Source organism: Pinus tabuliformis, chromosome 3_2 (assembly GCF_031772625.1).
Source record: "Pinus tabuliformis cultivar Carrire ecotype Pingquan chromosome 3_2, CPIR1, whole genome shotgun sequence".
NCBI classification, from domain to species: Eukaryota; Viridiplantae; Streptophyta; class Pinopsida; order Pinales; family Pinaceae; genus Pinus; species Pinus tabuliformis.
This window is the reverse complement of record NC_142302.1, coordinates 910,836,121-910,857,663: the sequence shown is the minus strand read 5'-3', so window position 1 is coordinate 910,857,663 and position 21,543 is coordinate 910,836,121. Positions and strand designations below refer to the sequence as shown.

Below are 21,543 nucleotides of genomic sequence, written 5' to 3'. Positions count from 1 at the left end.
AGCTCTACACGAGATTAAGATATTAATTTTTAGAACGTCGCAAGAACCTATGGAGTGGGTGAAACCATATTGGAGCACCCAGCTGCGCCATGCGCTAGAATGCTATAATGTGACTGCTGAAGAGGAGGATGAAGATCCAAGAAATATTAAATTTCCAGAGGTAGAAGGGCATCGCAAAGTTGATGGCCTGCAAATAGACAATCTAGACATCAACGCATTGTTGAAGACAAAGCAAGAAAACATTGGTACTGAAGCAAAACCGAAGTTTGCAAAAATTGGAGATTATTGGGATGACACTACTATGGATAAAGTTACTGATTTAGTACGCGAATATCAGGATATTTTCCCTACTAAGTTTTTGGGTTTGAAGGGCATAGTAGGAGATTTTGGAATTATGAAAATCACTCTAAAGCCGAACGCAAAGTCTATTAAGAAAAGACTGTATAGCCTTAATCCTAAATACAAGGAAAAGGTTTGCTAGGAGTTGGATAAGATGTTGGAGGCGGGCATTATAGAACTAGTTGAAGAATCTGATTGGTAAGCCCAATGGTCATTCAGGAGAAGAAACAGAAGGGATAAATAAGGATTTGCGTAGATCTACAGAAGCTTAACGATATGTGTGTCCATGATCCATTCCCAATGTCGTTTACTGATGAAGTGCTAGATAATGTTGGAGGGCAGGAGGCCTACTCATTTACTGATGGGTTTTCTGGGTATCATCATATTACGATTGCGCTAGAGTATGGGAGAAAAATGACCTTCATGACGGAATGGGGATGTTTTCAATATATTGTGATGCCGTTTGGAATCAAGAACTCACCTGCGATATTTTCTCGCGTTGTCATTGCAACGTTCAAGGAGTTCATTCATAAGTTCTTGGAAGTGTACTTTGATGACTGGACAATGTTCGGATTAGTAAAGTGCCATGTAGCAAGCCCGCGATTAATGTTGGATACATGTCGTAGGTATCAGATTGTGCTGAATTTGAAGAAATGCATCTTCTGTGTTCCCTTTGGAATCTTGCTGGGTCACGTGGTGTGCAAGCAAGGGTTGATGGTGGACCATGCCAAGATTGTGGTGATAGTGAATCTGGAGGCCTCAAGAAATGTTAAGAAGCTGCATGCGACAGTAGGAAATACAGGATATTACAGAAAATTTATGAAAGCATATGCTCAAATTATCACGCCTATGGAGAAACCGCTGAAGAAGGAAGCAACATTCTTTTGGGACGAAGAACGTCAATGCAACTTAGATGTCTTGAAAGAAACGATGGTCACTGCGCTGATCTTGGTATTCCTGGATTAGAAGAAGGAATTTCACGTATACATGGATGTCTCTTGCATTGTGTTGGGTGCAGTGTTAATGTAGGCCATTTAAGGAGAAATGGACCACCCTATAGCCTTCGCGAGTAGGAAATTATCAAAGGCCGAGAAGAATTACTCAATGACTGAGTGCGAAGGGTTGGCTATGGCATACGTGCTGCAAAAATTCAGGAACTATCTGTTAGGTGGACATTTTAAAATGTACACAGATCATTATGCCTTGAAATACTTGGTCAATAAGCCTATGTTGGGGGGGAATATCTGCAGATGGTTGCTACTATTCTAGGAGTATGACTTTGAAGTAATTGTGAAGCTAGGGAGGTTAAATGTAGGGCCTGACCATCTGTTGCAGATTGAAATAGGTGAAGAACCCAATAATATGGAGGAAGGGTTTCCAGATGCGTAGCTCTTCATGGTGTGTGTAGCAGATAATCACTTTGTAGATATTATTCACTTCTTGACTATGTCGATGGCACCGGAAGGGTATACGATTCAACAAAAGAAGGAATTAGTAGTGCACGCTATAGATTTTTCAGTTATTGTAGGACATTTGTATAAGATGGGTGTTGATGAAATATTATGCAGATATGTGCCAGATTTTAAGAGGGATAACATTCTTGCTGAAGCTCATGGGGGAACTGTTGGAGGTCATTATGCAGGAAAAGCGACTGTGCAGAAGATTTTGCACGCAGGACTATGGTGGCCAATGCTTCATAGGGATTCCAAGGCATATTGTAAGGCATGCGATACATGTTAGAGAACGGGTAGACCATCGCGACGAGATGAATTGACATTACAACCTCAAGTATCCTTGCAACCATTTGAAAAATGGGTGATTGATTTCATTGGGCCAATTCAGCCCCAAGGAAAGAAGACTGGTGCATGCTATATCATCACTGCGACGGATTATCTAATTATATGGGCGGAAGCACAACTGGTTAAGGATTGTACAGGGGTGACAACAACAAATTTTTTGTTTGAGTATGTCTTAACTAGATTTGGCTGCCCAAAAGTGTTGATGAGTGACAAGGGTATGCACTTTCTGAATGAAACGATCAACACATTGATAGAAGAATTCCAGGTCTACCATCAGAAGAGTACACTGTATCATCTAGAGGTCAATGGTATTGTTGAAGCCTTCAACAAGATTTTGGAGAATGCGCTGATGAAGATCTGCAACATGCATCGAAATGACTGGGATGTGCACGTACCTACAGTGCTATGGGCTTATAGGACTACTTGCAAGAAGCTGATAGGGAAAACGTTGTTTAGATTGGTATATGGTGTAGAAGCTCTAATGTCAATGGAGTATATTATGCTTAGTCTACACATAACAACTCTCACAGGTATGGAAAATTGCAAGGCCTTGGAGGAATGACTCGCACAGTTGATGGAGCTTGAAGAGGATTGATTTTTGGCAGGATTTCATCACCAAGTACAGAAGGAACGTGAAAAATCATGGAACAATTGCCACATCAAACTTCACACGTTCAAGATAAACTATCTTTTCTTGTTATATGATAGTAAGTTCACTAAATTTCTGGGTAAATTTAAAATGCATTGGCTAGGGCAATATATTATCAAAGAAATTACAGATGGAGGTGCAGTTCAGCTCACGAAGCTAAATGGAGAACCTTTTCTAGGAAGGGTAAACGGGAGTTGATTGAATTTGTATACAAGGGATCCTACGTAATGACTATATGGCAGTAGGACAATCTTAGTTCTCTAGGCAGTTGCAAGGGACTATAAAAAACACTTCTAGGTTTGGAGGAGTACGCAGCAGGCAGGCTGCACGAAAGATAATGAAGATGCAATCCAGGGAGCTACACATAGGAAGCTGTGCCAGGTTGGGAGGTGTTGCACAGCACAATAGAAAAGTGACCATTGGAGTCACTGTTCATGATTGGATAGCTAGAAGATGGTTAAGATGAGTGGGTTGGTGGAATTTAAGGCAAAAATATTTGAAGATCTGCTGCCAAAACAACATTTATTGTCAAAATTTTGGGGGAATAGTCGGATTTGAATTCAAAACCCCCTATAAATTATCCATGATGTTCTAACATAGAACACTTTGTGCCCTTAGAGTTGTTGTTGAAATTTGTTGTCTGTTGCTTATGAGCCGAGCATTTTGGGAGGAATTCCTGGCACACAAAGATATTTATCTCGAAGCTCGTGAGTTGTTTATGGAGAGGATGACTACCACCAACCCCACCAAAGCCCTGAGTTCGAAAGCAGCTGTATCCGACGTTCCAGGACTAGGTATCCAGTGTAGAAGCTATGTCTGCGGTGCCCATGAAGCTGAGGTCACCAAGGCCGAAACAGACCATGGCGAAAGACAAACAACCTGCCATGAAAGAGAAGAAACCTGTAGGAAAGGAAAAGCAGAAAAAGCCAGTGCACGTATGCACTTCTTGAAGGAAGCATACCGCAACACCAACGCTGAAGAAAGATAAGAAGCCATTGAAAGATAAGCAGAAGGTAGTGGACCTGGAGGCGAAAGAAGGCCAGGGAATATAAGACATTGACATCGAAGGAGCGAAGCCTATAACGAAGCTACTTGGGTATATCCTTTCGAGAAAGGGAAAGGTGAAGATCACAAAGGACCCAGACTCTGAGAAATTCACCATCTCCACACCCTTGCTACCTGAGCAGGTCTCGTTTGAAGGTCCTCGGATCACGTGGATCCCACTATTGAATATGGAGGATTGTGAACTCGCGGATCATGCAAAGTTCCCCCACTTGGTGACAGACAAATATATGAAGAGAGTTTATTATGAAGAGATAGGTGTTACAACACTTGAAATGGAGGAATGGGTCTGTGGTGTCAAGTGATCAAGCTTGCTCAACTTGCTATGGGTGCCACATTACCACCACACCCCCATTAACACAATTTGTGTGCGCCAACTGCTTACATTGGTGCAAAATGGGTGCCTATGGCTAGGAGGGCCTATACCCATCATAGAGATTCTCATTCATAGGATTACACACCTTCCATACAAAGGTCTGAACCCAGTTAAGGAGTTTGGTGGAAAGACAAGGGAGAAGGACCTTGTAGAAAGAATGAAGAAAGATTACGAACTCATAAAGAAGTCGCGCGAGTATTCAATTTTATCTATCTTAGATCCCATAGTTCAATTGTCCACGTAGATATTAGTAGGAAACGTGATGAGGAAATGTCGTGTGGATGAAGTTTCGACGCCCATAGTGTCCCTAGCTGCATAATGCACGAAGGGTGTGTAGTTCAATTAGTCTAGATACTTCTGTCAGGAGTTCGTGGCAAATTGCTGAGAGGTCTAGGATGAAACCAAGCCATTTCACTATGCTTGGTTATTTCTGTCCATTGTGCTTGTTGCATGGGAATCACTGGAGGATAGGCAGTTTCCTCCACTTGAGGAAGGATTGACAAAGGCAACACAATTCGCCTCCTTATGCACTACCAAGGACCCTGTGTGGATCACAGAGACGAAAATATTTTAGGTCCTGATGGAATCAAGTTTCCGCATGGCTATTAACCAGCGTCCAAGGTTGTCCCCAACCTTGTACACGTACCTGTCAGCTTATGCAACATTCAAGGCTGACTTCCATATGGTGTATATCTAGGTGTGGAAGGATCCAAAGTAGAAATGCAATGACTTGACATATTTGGTAACAAAAATGGGTGTACAAGAGGTGGTAGCAAGATGACTCATAGAGTGGTGCACCCCTTCATATCTCATTGTCGGGAAAAAAATGAAGGAGGCAGCTAAGAAGGCTACGTAGAACATGGCCACGTAGAAAAAGAAGGATGCTACAGAGAAGGCTCGTGTTGAGAAGGAACACGCTGCCAAGGAGAAGGAAGAATAGGAGTAGCGCGAGTCCCAGAAAGGTGACAAGTCACCTTCACCAGAAACAGAAATAGAAAAGCTCACAAGACAAGGTGACTGAGGCGATGAAGGGCAGTGCACCCCCTTCATTCTGAAAAGGCATGAACTAGAGCTGCAAGGTGGATCACGAAAAAAGAAGAAAGATCAAGAAACATAGGTTGAGCCCATGGTGCTCACAGAAAGCGATTTGGATGAGATCGGTGATAAATTCAGGGACATCACAAGCTTGGCCTGAGCAATTACATAACTTTATTTCCATAATTTATGATGAAGATGAGTTTACTAATGAACATGTTGGTCTGCTGCTTTCATTCACACTTCACGAATCCCCATTTCTTTGGGTGCTTAGCCTATCGACTCACACCGTGCACTCATGTGAGCACTTCTGTGATCTTATTGAAGACATGTTCCATCATTTTGATCCATACCATCTTGACTGGAAACTGTTACAGCAACGGAGGGCTCTGCATGAATCTGTTATTGATTTTTGGCAGCTCTTCTGTGACTTATAGTTTAAAGCTCCGAAGAGTCAAATGAAGTTTTCTTATCTCTGGGACTGGTTCGAGTACTGTCTTAAGAAATATGCTCATCCTAAGAGAAAGCTTGATGTCAAGCCTCGATCAAGCTTCTTCATTGATGGAACTGTGCAATTCCATGTGGGAGAAGGCACTGTCTCAATGGATTGACCGCCTCCCTCTCATTCAACAGTTCCACCATCGCCCAATGATGCTGAGGATCATGTTCACACATCTTTTCATACTTCACACCCTCCCAACATCACTCCACTCAATTTTCGCGCAGATTTGGTTGTGAGTCCTTCAAGTTCCCATATGCATTCTTTTCTTTGACCTCCGTCTTCGTACTCAGGTGTTCCTCCGGATGATGTTGTCTTTTGTTCGTCCATTCCGGACTCTTCACTTGTTGTGAATGAGGAACAACCCACTATCGGAGTTGGTGTTTCACAACCAACATGCGTTTTCATTCATGAAGAGTATGAGTGGGAGTTTGAACATCAACACTTGGCGAAGGATGACTCCCTTCCATCCGAGACCCCTTTGTTCTTTCCTAGTATCTTTCGTGAACTTGCCATCCATATTTTACATGTGTGTCTTCATCCACGGATGCACCCATTGTTGATCACTCGCAGGACTCACCAAATGCTAGTCCATCATTCGACAATGAAGAGGATAAGTTATTCATTGAATATCCACTTGATCCTTCATCTGTATTTTCAAGAAACATAGAGGATGAGTTCATTCGCTTTTCATCAACCCTTCTATTTGATTCATCTGATCACGAGGATGTCGAAGAATTCATTGATTTTTTTGATCGTGGTAGTCGTGATCCATTTCTTCCATTTTTTATAAGATCATTAATCTATCACAATTGATCTTTCGAAGCCATCGGTTTATGATGATCTACCTAATGATAAAGTTGAGACACCCAAGACTATCGAGGCACTTCAGCCCGAGCTGATGGTTATGTCAGGCCCTTGCTCTCTTGGGGTTAGTCTCACCTTCAATCATGAAACTGTTCAATCACCCAAGGCTCCTCATCACTCATCTATATGCATTAAAGATCCAACTCACTCACAGATCACACTTCCTCCACTCAAACTACACGATCCCATTGATCGTGCATTGGAGAAGTCTTACATTACAAGCACTTGTTCACGACACAAGTTGTCTTTGTTTCTTTCGTTTGCTTGCATGTCTCAGTCAAGAGTGTGCTTTTGCTTCAAAGTTGCACGTAGTGTCACACAACACCATGATAAGTCCATGGACTATCCTTCATGCACATGCACTCACCTATGTCCCTTGGGCACTTTGAAACCTGAAGTTTGGCTATCTTCACTGTTATATCTTTCTTGTATGTTGGTCCACACAACTAGTTTACTTGCGGACCAAGCCTTCACCCACATGAGTCTACCAATCTATCGGTGGCTCCATTAGAAGTATCACTTCACATGATCAGGCCCATGCACCATTAGTGTAGGAGTAGGATTAGTGTTTTCTTTCAGTTGTTTGCTTGCATGCTTGTTTTCTTTCATGATTTGTTTGCTTGTTTGTTTGCTTTCTTTGCTCTCAATTTTGCTTCGACTTTTCTTTGCTTTGTTGTTAGTTCATTCGTTTGTTTCATTCGTAGGTTAGTTTGCATGAAACCATGTGCGACTCATGAAATGAGATGGGTAAACTACAAGAGGGTTTGTACATCTATCGCTACTTGGTTATTTGTCATCTTGTCTTTGTATGATGAACTTGTTACTCTTAGTCCATGATACATTGAAGGAAAATACATACTCTTCGAAGTGAACCTTGGTGTAACCACAATGGCTGTGTTCACTAGTGTCACCTTCTCTAGTCGATGTTTTAGGGTTAACCCTTATTATCTTAGTCAAGTAGAGTAAGGTGAGGGGGAAAACCTTAATAGGCACGTCAGAGATTCATTAAACTACTTCTCTGCTGGAACAACTTCTTCTGCTCTCAATAAGTCAGGATCCCTCTTCCACCTATGAAATGAATAAGTGTTATGCACAATGAAAATGAAAAAAAATGAAAAGTCAATAAGGCGAAAGAAGAGAAAGTCTTCCTACGCAAGGAGATGATGCAAGCAAATTCGTTGAGGTATTGACCAAGCTCGTTGGTAGTGGAGCCATGCTTTTGTTCGTATGTGACTCTATCGGGGTACTGTCCAGGCCTGCTAGTAGTGTGTAGGTTTTAACCTCATACAGAAATTACCTGCATACGAATTCTAGAAACACAGAAAATAAATAATTCGAGAGAATAACACATAAAACACATATACACAGAGATTTTCCCCTAGATCCCAAAACTGGGACTACCAGCTTGATTTTTCATTATGTTCCTTTCAATGTTACAATACATATTTATGCATGCCGAAGCATCTAGTACCATGGACCGAAAACCATTGTGTCCAAAACCAGGGACCGAAAACCATAGGTAGGTTTGCCCAACCTAATATAGGGTCCAAATTTTTTTTTCCTAGGGTACTTCCCCGGACCTCGTAGAGGGGGGCTACCTGCCCCCCTCAAACCCCCCGAACAAGGGGGGCTTCTAGCCCCCCTATGAACCCCCCGTTGCACAATCGGCACAATGAAGGAGGGGCTCCACCCCCCCTCTAACCCCTCAGTTCACTACGTAGGTTTGTAGTGGAAAGAATATAACACAACCCAACATTCTCCCACTTGTTGTTTTCTTTCCACAGGGGGCCACAAGAGAGCTTAGTCATTTTTTCAGCCCTAAAACACCCATTGTCTCTCTACACCAAGAAAACTTCTCAGAGCTCGCAGATTTTGTCAATGCATGTGCAGTATTCTTCAAAGTGTCCACCTTTACTAACAACACCTTTTTGTCTTCTATCATATCCCTCACAAAGTGATACTAAACATCAATGTGCTTTGTCTTTGAATGATATGCGGGGTTCTTTTCCAAGAAAATTGCACTTTGATTGTCACAGTCTATCCTTATAGCTCCCTGTACTAACCCCATACTTGAACACAATCTATACAACCAAACTGCTTCCATGCTTGCATGAATGGCTGCCATGTATTCTGCCTCTATAGTTGATAGTGCCACTACAGATTGTTTCTTACTCATCCAACTGACTGCACCTCCAAATAGGTTAAACACATACCCACTTGTAGATCTTCTTTGATCCAGATATCCAGTCCAATATGCATCAACAAATCCATGAATATCCAATATTCTGTCCAATCCTGGTCTTCCTTGGTAGCACAAATCATAATCACTAGTGCCACGCAAATACTTGAAAACCCGCTTCACTGCTGTCCAATGCTCCTTCCCTGGTTTTGACATAAACCTGCTTAATACTCCCATTGCATGTGCAATGTTTGGTCTAGTACAGACCATTGCATACATCAGGCTACTGAATGCACTTGCATATGGAACATGGGACATGTCCTCTTCCTCTTTTTGTGTCTTGGGACACTGTTCAGCAGATAACCTCACACCTATAGGAATAGGAAACTTCACTGGTTTACTATCCTACATATTAAATCTCTGCAGTATTGTCTCAACATACTTCCTCTGTTTTAACCAGAGCTTCCTCTTTGCCTGATTTCTTTTAATTTCCATGCCCAAATATAGTTTGCACCACCAAGATCTTTCATGTTGAATTTGGAGGACAATTGGGTCTTCAAATCCTGGATAATTTCTTTGTCATTTCCAACCAGCAACATATCATCCACATACAATACTAGATAAATAACACGGTCACCAATTAATTTAAAATACACATAGTGATTTGCTTTGCTTCTAGTGAAGCCAAGTCCCCGTATAAATGTATCATATTTCTGATACCACATCCTTGGTGACTGTTTTAACCCATACAGAGACTTCTTTAACTTACATACCAATTCTTTCTTACCCTTCACCGCAAAGCCTTCAGGTTGCTTCACATAGATCTCCTCTTCTAGATCCCCATGAAGAAATATTGTCTTCACATCCATCTGTTCTACCTCAAAATCAAAAGCAGGAACAATAGATAAAAGTAATGTAATAGAAGTTACCTTGGCAACAGGAGAAAAAATATCACCAAAATCAATTCTCGGCACCTGGGAATAAACTTTTGCTACCAACCGAGCTTTGTATTTCTCCACCTTTCCTTCTGCATTTGTCTTCTTCTTAAACACCCATTTGCTGCCAATGGGTTTCCTTTCGACCGACAACTCCACTAGATCCCAAGCCTCATTTTTGTGCAAAGATGCCATTTCATCAACCATGGCCTCTTTCCAGAGTTTTCCATCCTCTGAATCTACTGCTTCCTTCATAGTTCTGGGATCATCATCAGTAATAGATAAAACAAAATTTGAACAGAAAGCAGATGGACTATACCTTTTTGGCTTCCTTCTTTCTCAAGCTGATCTTCTTACACTTGGAGTTTGTGGCTCTTCATCTTCTGATTCCTCCTCTGCTGTAGAGTCTGATTCTTCCTCCTTTAGCTCAAACTCTACCTTCTCAGGTTCCTTTGGTTGGACTTCATGTTTAATAACATCTTTCATCTCTCTGAACACCACATCTCAGATGTACACAACCTTCCTTGTTACTGGGTTCCAAAGCTTATAACCCTTTACACCATCCTTATACCCAATAAAGATGCACTTTTCATATTTACTATCTAACTTGGTGCGTTTCTCCTTTGGAACATGTACATATGCATCACATCCGAATACCCTCAGATGTGAAAGAGAGGGTTTCTTACTAGTTCATACCTCTTGTGGAGTCTTATCCTCCAATACTAATGAAGGTGATTTGTTGATTAGGTAACATGCTATCTCCATCACCTCTGCCCAAAATTCTTGTCCTAACCCGGCACCACTGAGCATGCTTCTTACCCTTTCCATCAACGTCTTGTTCATTCTTTCTGCAACTCCATTTTGCTGAGGTGTATATGGAGTAGTCTTCTGCCGTGCTATACCACACTTCTTATAGAATTCTTCAAATTCCTTACTACAAATTCTCCACCATTATCTGTCCTCAGCACCTTTATCTTCTTCTCTATCTGGTTTTCCACCAGAGCCTTGAATTCTTTAAACTTGTCAAAGACTTCAGATTTCTTCTTAAGGAAATATATCCATGTATTCCTTGAGAAGTCATATATAAATGATACATAGTATACAGAATTACCCAGTGATGGAACCTTCACAGGTCTAAATACATCACTGTGCACAAGCTCTAATATATGTTTCGCCCTATTACCACTAGAGGGGAAACTCACTCGATTCTGCGTCCCATATACACAATTTTCACAGAAATAAAAATCCAGAGAGCTATTACTCATACCTTCTACCATACCTTTACCATGAAGTATTCGAAGGCCCTTACCTCCAATATGTCCAAGCCTTTGATGCCACAGCATGGTCTTATCTCCAGAGACCACTAGATTTTCTACTCCACTTTCAGGAGCCACAAAATTGTTGCACCCATCAACAACAGTGCTACCTTGCAGCTTGTACAGAGTTCCATTCCAAACTCCCTGCATCAATACCAGTGCTCCTTGAACCATCTTGCAGGTATCCTTCTTGAACACTGTTTTTACACCTGCATCATCCAACTTGCTTACAGAAATCAATTTTCTCACTAATGCAGGAATATGCAGAACACCCAGAAGTGTTCTTACCCTTCCACCTTGAAACTTCAACTTTACTTTTCTATGACCAACAATTCTAGCCTTCCTATCATCCCCTAAGAAGACATCACCACCATTGTATTTATCATACTCGCAGAACCACTCTCTATGGGGAGTGAAGTGAAAGGATGCACCTGAGTCAATCAACCATGCCTCATGATCTACATGTGTACTTGAAGAAGCCAAGTAAACATCCCCACCTTCATCTGAGGTGGTTTTCGCCTCTGCAGAAGGAGCATCATCAGATCCCTTTCCTTTATCAGGAGATTTAGATTTATAGTCCCTTTTGAAGTGCCCTTCCTTTCCGCATTTCCAGCACACCACCTTTACATGTTTTCCTGGAGATTTAGATCTCCCTCTAGATTTAGATCTCCCACTCGATGAATTATTTTTGTTTCTGTTCTGAGACCATCCTTGTATAGACAAGGCATCACCATTCTGTCTCTCCATATTTTTCCGTCTCATCTCCTCCGTCAGCAAGGATGAGACTATTTCATCAAAATGCAAGGCAGTTGCATTGCTACCTATTGCAATAACCAGACTATCCTACGAAGTTGGTAGAGAACAAAACAAACTAATGCACTTATCTTCATATGAAATTTTGATATCAACAGGTGCTAACTGACTTACCACAATATTAAACGCATTCAGATGCTGTGTCACTGAGTCTCCATCTTTCATCCTCAGGTTATACAGCTTTTTTCGCAGGAACAATTTATTCATCAGAGACTTAGATTGGTACAAATTCCCTAACTTGTCCCACAAAGCCTTCACCATAGCTTCCCTTGATACATTCAGCAATACTGAATCTGAGACACACAATCGTATTGTGCTCTTTGACTTCCGATCCAACTTCTTCCATTCTTCATCGGTCACTCTCGTTGGTTTAGTACCCAGATCTACCGCGATCCACTAATCTTTATCCACCAATAGATCCTCCATCTTGAGTTTTCACAACTCAAAAATATGACCATTAAACTTCTCAATCTCTATCTTTCCACTACTCACCATCTTCTTTCACCACCAGAATTGATCTCGTAGATCTCCCACTGAACAGGGTCTACCATAGGCCCGAGCAAAACCCCTCAGCAACAAAGGTGTCCCCTTGAAGCCAAAACCTGGCTCTGATACCAAATGTAGGTTTTAACCCCATACAAAAATTACCTACATACGAATTCTAAAAACACAGAAAATAAAAATGCGAGAGCATAACACATAAAACACATATACACAGAGATTTTCCCCTCGATCCCAAAACCGAGACTACCAACTTGATTTTTCATTATGTTCCTTTCAATGTTACAATACATATTTATACATGCCGAAGCATCCAATACCATGGACCGAAAACCATTGCGTCCAAAACCATGAACCAAAAACCATAGGTAGATTCACCCAACCTAATATAGGGTCCAATTTTTTTTTCCCGGGGCGCTGCCTCGAACCCCGTAGAGGGGGGCTACCTGCACCTATCAAACACCCTGGATAGGGGGGGCTGCCACCCCCCCGTGACCCCCTCGCTGCGTAATTGACGCAATGAAGGGGGGCTCTACCCCCCCTCTAACCCCCAGTTCACTATGTAGGTTAGTATAACACAACCTAACACAGTGGAGAAATATGAGAGATGAAACTAAAACTCTGAAGACTATACTGCTTATGCACCTATATACCCCTCAACCCCAATCGAAACATATGTGTTTCCTTGGCTTGGAATGTGTGTCAATTGGCCAAGAGTCTGGCAGATGCTACATCTTACAATCGAGGTAGTGTGAAGCCAAGACAAGCTGAGAGATGAACAATACTTTCGGAGGTGTTAGACTTTCTTTTCACGAATAAGGTCCATTTAGAGAGCTGGAGCTCTACCAGTGTGTCGCCAAGTGTTGTAGCAACTACAACCACACTCCAAAATTTTTCCTTAGCCTGTTTTGGAGCCTCCCTACCAACCCTTACAACATCTTTCCTTGCTTCGTCAAGTCCTCAAGCTTCAGTGTCTTTCTTGCTCAAAGGCAGCCTGTCAATCATAGTTTGATCTTTTCCCTTCACAGGCTGCTCACCTAAACTTGGTCCAGTTGCAGGCTGAGCAACTTCCCCTTGAAAATTGTGCATTTCTGGAGGGCAACTAGCCTTCCCTCCAAAAATTGTGCAATCCTCTCTGATAGCTTGTTGGGCTCCAAGATTGCGCAATATTGTCAGCCAACCCTACCAGCAGGATTTGCACAAATTTTCCCAGTAGCAGGCTGTTCAACCCAGGATTTGTGCAAATATAGGCAGCAATCAGCTGCTCAGCCCAGAAATTGTGCAAATCTCCTCGGCAGCCAACCCAGCTCCCAGCTAGAAATACGCATTTCTCTCCAGCATTCAAGCAGCCTCTTGCATGTGAAGCTGAGTTGACCGGTTCCCTGCGGGACTAAGAAAAACAAACTTGCATGCATGGGCTATTTCTCCCAAGGCAGCATGCAAAGGCATCCCTTGTTTTGAGGATCTGTGTTTAGCAGTTGGAGGTTACATGCAAGTAACAATTTAGAAACCTCCCTCCAAGTGTCGTTGTTGGGTGAAAATGTGCTCGTTTAATTCTGTTGTAGTACTTGCCCAACTATTTAATTTTTCAATCCAAGGTTCGTAAACTTATGAGGAACATGCACTATATATGCAGGACCGAAGTGGAACTAATTTAATCTAATCTAATCTAAATTACTGAAATCAAATTAATCTAGGAAGGCATTGAAACATTAACTATGAAAGCAGGAAATTGCATAAAAGAAAAAAATACAACATGTGAAGAATTGAATGACAAACAACATATGTGAGCTCACAACAATAAAAATATCTTATATTACAAGAATCAAATTACAAATCATGAAAGCATAATAAAAATGAAAAACTAAGAATTCCTTTCCATTATTCATTCTTCCTTATTAAAATGAAGAGAGAGCACTCTCTTATATACATGAGGAAGATAACCTTCTCATAATTACATATCCAATATTCTCTCAAGCACTCTCAACTAATTTCCCATTATTACAAGATATGATCCCACAAATCTCTCAAGCATTTTTAACTACTTTCCCATTATTACAAAATATGATCCCTTTGAATCCTCCATAAATCTCTCACATATCTTGGATAAGATATGCCAACCAAATCCTCCATGATTTTCTCCTTAGGAATTGGATAAGATATGCCAACCAAATCCTCCATGATTTTCTCCTTAGGAATAGGCTTGCATAATTATCTCCTTAATATGGTGGAGGAGATATTAATTCTTCACATATTTCCTACACATCACAAAACTCACATATTCTTGAGATATATATAAAAATATGTATATTTTCTAATATTTAATCATAAATTCACTTGTAATACAAAAATAAATAAAATGGAAAATAAGAAGGTGAAACCCAAATGTATGTATGAAAATGATATGATAAAAGGTTAATGGGATGATGAAATGTAAGGAATAGAGATGGAAAAGGTGGATGAAAATATGACATTTCTGAGTCCCAACATCCTCCCCAACTGAACTTGTTGCATGTCCTCATGCAACCATGCATGGGTCTCTTTAAGAACATTTGGCATTTTGAACTTTGGCTTTACATGATGATGTCTTTTAATAATGAATGTTTCTAGGATATGTGAAAGACATGAGTAACAATTTACATTTTCTTATGGTTGGTTCTTGTGTGACAACCATGAATACAAAGAATGTTGGTTCTTGTGTTAACAACATTCATTTCATTTTCTGTTCTCTTTTCTTCAATAATAATGTAAACACCCACTAGAAATCATAATGTGCATAAGAAAGCCCTTTTGTAATATTAATGAAGCATGCCAATATTGCGTATGAAGCAAAGTGCAACAAAGTATCATTGGAAAATAAATGTTGGTGAATGGTAAATGGAGTGATAGTGGTGAAGAAATGGAATCATGGAAGTGAATATGTAGTGAATATAGTTCTCCCCCCCTCAACTAAATTGGTTGCATGTCCTCATGCAACTTGACATGGCTTATGAAAGGAAATATAGCATAGTGAGGGAATTTTCCAAAATATTCAAGTTAGCATATAAGGAATTGCATGATTAAAGATTAGAAAACAACATACCTCTACTTACCCAAGAATGATGAATTATGCAATAGGAATGTAACTGCTGCTACTGCTGGATCAGGAAAATGTGACTGATGTTGTTGTAACTGGATCCTGGGAAATGAAGGAATTTGAACTGTTGAAGCTGAATCATGGAAAAGATAAATGATGAAAGTGGAACTATGGTACTTTCATAGATCAGAATTCATGCTGCTGTAACTGCTGAGAGAGTCGTGAAAAAGTGTATAGTCTTCACCCGCTACAAACTCGATGGTACAATTCTAAACATGCGAATAAATGTGTCGATGTCGAGCATGAATAGAAATCATTGGATTATCGGCCATTGATGTATGCCGTTAACCAATGCGAGGCAACTCACCATTGATTTCAATGAGTGCCAAGGTACCGGAGTACATCTTGCGAAGTGCGAATGGATGTGCTGAAGTCGAGCCACTTGCAAGATCTGAAGATCAAGGGACATTGAAGTATTCCCATGATCGTTAGCGAGAGAACTTGCCATTAAGGCATGCAAGACTCTAGGTACTCAAAAGGAATTCTAGTCTATTTCCATATAAGGTGCTGATGTCGATGGGGAAAGACTTGTTGAAAGGTGGGCCTTAAGGAATCCCACATCAGTCAACGCAAGTTTGGACAAAAAGATTTGGTAGGACTATAAATGGAACGAACTCACGGACAAGCAGTGTGGATCAACATGGCTAGGAAATCAAGGCAATGTAATCATGGAAAGGGAATGAGTTTTATTCAGAAGGCAAACCAGAAGGAAAAAATAAACTGAAAAGGATAAAGGGATGTATGCGATTCAGAAAAATAGGCGTGCATGAAGTCGTGAAAGATAAGGAAATGGAAGATGGGCTGCAACACAAGGATGGTCTAGGAATTTGGAAGGAAAAAGGGAAGCAATCATGACGCAAAAAGATTTGTTTGTGTAGTGGAAAATGTCATGATATGTGTAGTGAAGAATTAGTTCCTTCAAGCGTCCAATGATGCATGTTTCATTGTGATTTCGAAAAATCACTTTTGCATTAGATTGTCTTCACTCTGAAAAACTTAGCACCATTCCTGCATAAAAATTGTCACCTTTGTGTGCCATCTCCATCGATCATTCCTGTATGAAGTGACTCAAAAACAAATTAGCGCATTTTCAAGAATTTATGAAATGTCCATTTGTAAATTATTTTTCGAAGTTACACTAATTGTGGATGAAAAGGGTGTCGTATCATAATGTTGAGCTTTCTGCATAAGCTTCTCGTTGACCTACACAACACCAATCTCATTTATCTTGTTAGTATATGCATCCTAACTTTTGCCCATAAATTCACAAAAAAAATCCAACATACTTTGATTTCCCCCCAACTAGAAATATTGCATGTCCCCATGCAATGTACTCATTGATTGTGCAATACTTTTTCAAAATGTTTTTAGTGGTTTGCAGGAAAATTGATTTAAAACATTTGAAAAGGCTGTTGTATTTATGAGGGAACAAGTAGTTAGTTTATAAATAAATGAGGGCAATTGATTATGATTATATATATATTTATGTATTACAGACAAAACTAATAATGAAAAAAACAAAAAAATTAACCCTGATTAAAACAAAATAAAAAAATATATAACTTAATTTATGTATTAGAGCGTTGCCTTAGCTTTTCCCGCTTGGTTTACATTCACACCCTATGCTTCGTATATTTCATTTTCATTTCGTGGAGAACACATCTGAAAACGACAACTTCAAATTGAAACTATTGGACGTTTTCAAACCGAAGCATTATATCATCAGTGATATGCTACATGATGATCGTTTGATGACTTGCAGTTTGCTAGCTAGGCTTTCCACGTGTCTTCACATGCATCTGAATACAAGAAGCGTCGATCTATTGACTTTTACGCCTCAAATTTATCAAAATATTATTGAATATGGCAAAGAAAGAAAGTACTGATCCGGACTACAGAACACACATATGGCCCAAAAAGAAAAAATTCCTAATTACAAACCACAGGAGGTCATCGGAAAGATGCAATTGAATAGGAGGCTCTAGAAGAGGAGAATTTTAGGAAGGCAGGGGATTGATACAGTCTTGACATTACGATCACATTACTTCGGGTGAATTTTCAGTTGTTTTGGTTGAAATTCCAGTAACTGGAATGCTTCCAGCAGTGCATGCTCATCAACGGTCTTATCTCGGAGCTGTCTCTTCAAATCATAGCCAGAATTCTTGGGCCGCTGGAAAGACAAGGTGTGCCGTGCCTTTTGCTGATCGCGGAGCTGCAAGCAATCCAATGACAAGACCTATACCCCTATACCAGACAGACCAGAATGATAATGATCTCCTCAATGAAGTTATACTGGAGGCACGGGAGCGATTGGAGAAGAGACTGAGGGCATCATCAACATCGAATAGGAGGGATAGTCATGTTAGGCGGGTTAATAATAGAGAACAGGTTTATGTTGGTGGTTTAATTGCTGAAGCAAGGCAACCATCGGAGCTTTGTGAAGGACCTGTCATCGGCGAAATGATGGGATTGGCCGAAAAGGACCGTGTGTTGTGCATGACTCGGGCAGGAGGTCGTGGGATCGAAGCCGTTCCAAGAAATCTTACAAAGAAAATTATGACATGTTTTTATTTACAATTTGTACCATGCATAAGCAAGAGGATCAACACGTGGAGGGAGGATCCAGAGCCATAACAGTCTCAGTCAAAATATTGCCAATCAATTCTCCATGGATATGTAACACAAACCAAAGGATACATTCTAATTATAATGATGTCGCAGGAAATCAGATGCATACAAGTCAAATAAATAACCAATACATTCTGAGATCCAAAACTAATCGAAAATTTCAGATCAGAATTCAGCAATAAGTAATCAAATTGTCTCTAGCAGTCCCGCAGTCACTGTGCCTCAGATTTGGTCAATTAGGCTACCACGAACAATTTGGAAGCCGATATTAACACAAGTCAATTGATTGTCATCGGCATCAATCAGCTTCATCTTGAGCGTATATGAGCCAGGTGGAGTGAATCCTGGCATGTTGTCTTGGTACAAAGATCATGACTTTTCGTATGGACAGTACTCCATAAAAAAAAGACATCAATACTCAATTGTCCACCAGAAAGGGCCTCGTCCGAAATTGCAGAAATCTTAAATGTGGCCGGAGCACCGCTCACAACTGGATTAGGATTGATATCCACCGATTTAACCTTCACCGGGTAGCTGGTATCCAAATCACAATAAGTAGGCTCCGATGCTGCCGCATTTGCTAATGCAATCAACGAAGAGCTCACCACGAAAACCAGAAGTACCCAACAGAGCGATTTTCCGTCCATTTGTACGAATCGATGAAGAATTTCTGGATGAAAAGTTCAAGGAAACAAAGCCCTAAAAATCCAACGAAGATCATTTTTTTTTTCCTATGAAGATTATTCAGCTCTTGCTCAATTTCCAGCACCAGGATAAGATGGCCTCTTACTGCTCTATTTTTATTAAAAAATTAATCCTATCTTTAAAAACAAAAATGGTTAGTTTTAATTTTTTTTTTTAATCAATGAAAAACTAAAGTTGAGAAAGAAACTAAACTTTCTCTTAATTTTTTTAACAAATGGACATAATAATTTGCATATTGAAATATGTCTTTGATCAAGTGTATTGCAAAACATTTATTTATTCTTGAAATTAGTCTAAATCATCCCTATTTTCTGATCCTCGAGATCATACAAAGATGCAAGAGGAGAGCATACTTATTCTAGGTAAAAGCAAAACTGAAAATGAAAGCAAAAATTAAAAATGAAAGCCTACCTACTCTATACTAATTAGAAAAAATTAGTTACGTGTAATTAAACTTCCAATGGAGCCACTCACGTAGCAGTAACAACAATAGATCTAGAAGCAATTTTTTAAATGATGGATGAAAATATTTGACAGTGAATGAGTCTAGTTGTTGTAACTGCAAATCAACTAAAAAATAAAAAGATGAATCTAATCTAGTACTTACCTGGAACCATTGTTCAATAAAGCTTTGATAAGCACAATTTCTCTCACTCAGATCATGTTGTAACTCCTGTTCTTCTTCTCCGATCTGCTGTTCTTCTTCCTCAATCTCATGTTCGAATGACTATTCACCATCAGATACGCAGGATTCTTCAGATGTTGAATCTTCGTTTATTTCTTGGGGCGTAGTTGAACTTTCAATTCTTGTCAAGATCTCCTTTTCCAGGGAAGAGGAGATTCCGACTTCTGCAAGGATCTGAGTGAGTAGTTCCAAGCTAACACTCATTATAGAACCATGTTGAAAGAGATTCTAAAAACAACAACAAAAAATCAGCACACTAAAAAACAGAAGGACCACAGAAATAATCTTGAATTCAATACTCAATTAAGCCCTCTTACAAGGACTGCTCATTAATTGAGTAATCGAATGCTTCAATTACAACCATGAACCATGAATTCATCAAACATTCTTCACAGTTGCAAAAATCAAACACACTTGCAGAAATTTAAAAGTCACACTTGCATAAATGTAAACACACCCTACATGCCCTGATCCATAAGGTCGAGCCCATTACGGTATCTTGAATGCGATGCGTAGGTTGTTCCCCACGTCTTACCGCCTTAACACCTTGTAGTTAGGAACATGTCTAAACACACTTGCATGAAAAATAAAACTAAACTTCAATCCATCATGCCTCCCCGGCAACGGTGCCAAAATGTTGGGTGAAAATGTGCTTGTTTAATTCTGTTGTAGTACTTGCCCAACTATTTAATTTGTCAATCCGAGGTTTGTAAACTTATGAGGCACATGCACTATATATGCAGGACCGAAGTGGAACTAATTTAATCTAATCTAGTCTAAATTACTGAAATCAAATTAATCTAGGAAGGCATTGAAACACTAACTATGAAAGCAGGAAATTGCATAAAAGAAAAACAATACAACATGTGAAGAATTGAATGAAAAACAACATATGTGAGCTCACAACAATAAAAATATCTTATATTGCAAGAATCAAATTACAAATCATGAAAGCATAATAAAAATGAAAAACTAAGAATTCCTTTCCATTATTCATTTTTCCTTATTAAAATGAAGAGAGAGCACTCTCTTATATACATGAGGAAGATAACCTTCTCATAATTACATATCCAATATTCTCTCAAGCACTCTCAACTAATTCCCATTATTACAAGATATGATCCCACAAATCTCTCAAGCATTTTTAACTACTTTCCCATTATTACAAAATATGATCCCTTTGAATCCTCCATAAATCTCTCACATATCTTGGATAAGATATGCCAACCAAATCCTCCATGATTTTCTCCTTAGGAATAGGTTTTCATAATTATCTCCTTAATATGGTGGAGGAGATATTAATTCTTCACATATTTCCTACACATCACAAAACTCACATATTCTTGATATATATCTATATATATATATATATATATATATATATATATATATATATATATATATATATATATATATATATATTTTCTAATATTTAATCATAAATTCACTAGTAATAAAAAAATGAATAAAATGGAAAATAAGAAGGTGAAACCCAAATGTATGTATGAAAATGATATGATAAAAGGTTAATGGGATGATGAAATGTAAGGAATAGTGAAGAAAAAGGTGGATGAAAATATGACATTTTTGAGTCCCAACAGTCGCTTCCCCTAGATTTGTGGCATGCACATCACAACCTCAATGTTATCAAAACTCATCAACCAGATGCTGCAGAGCTCATTCCTCACATAAACCTTGTAGCTTTGACATCCCAAACCACATCTAGAAGCAGTCAACACATTCAACTCAGCTATTTTGGGGTAAGCTCGCTTCCAATGCCTTGTGCTACATTTCTGTCTCTTTTTCTGTATTCGCTTGTGTGAGTGTTGTTTTCTTGATTTCTTTGAATGCCTGTTGTTATTTACATGCATTCTAGCTTGTATTAGCTTTGTTTCAATTTTTGTTGCTATCTCATTGTTGTCACATGCATGAAACTATTTTGTACAGACGTTCGCCCAACTAGCGAATGGCCTCACCCACATGCATGTTGATCTGTTTGCTATCTTCCACTCATGTTTT

General features: G+C 39.6%; 1 pseudogene; it reads right to left on the bottom strand.

Moving 5' to 3' along the window:
* Positions 1–18,298: 18,298 nt before the first annotated feature.
* LOC149183587 (MD-2-related lipid-recognition protein ROSY1-like) lies at positions 18,299–18,837 on the bottom strand (annotated as a pseudogene).
* Positions 18,838–21,543: the final 2,706 nt, after the last annotated feature.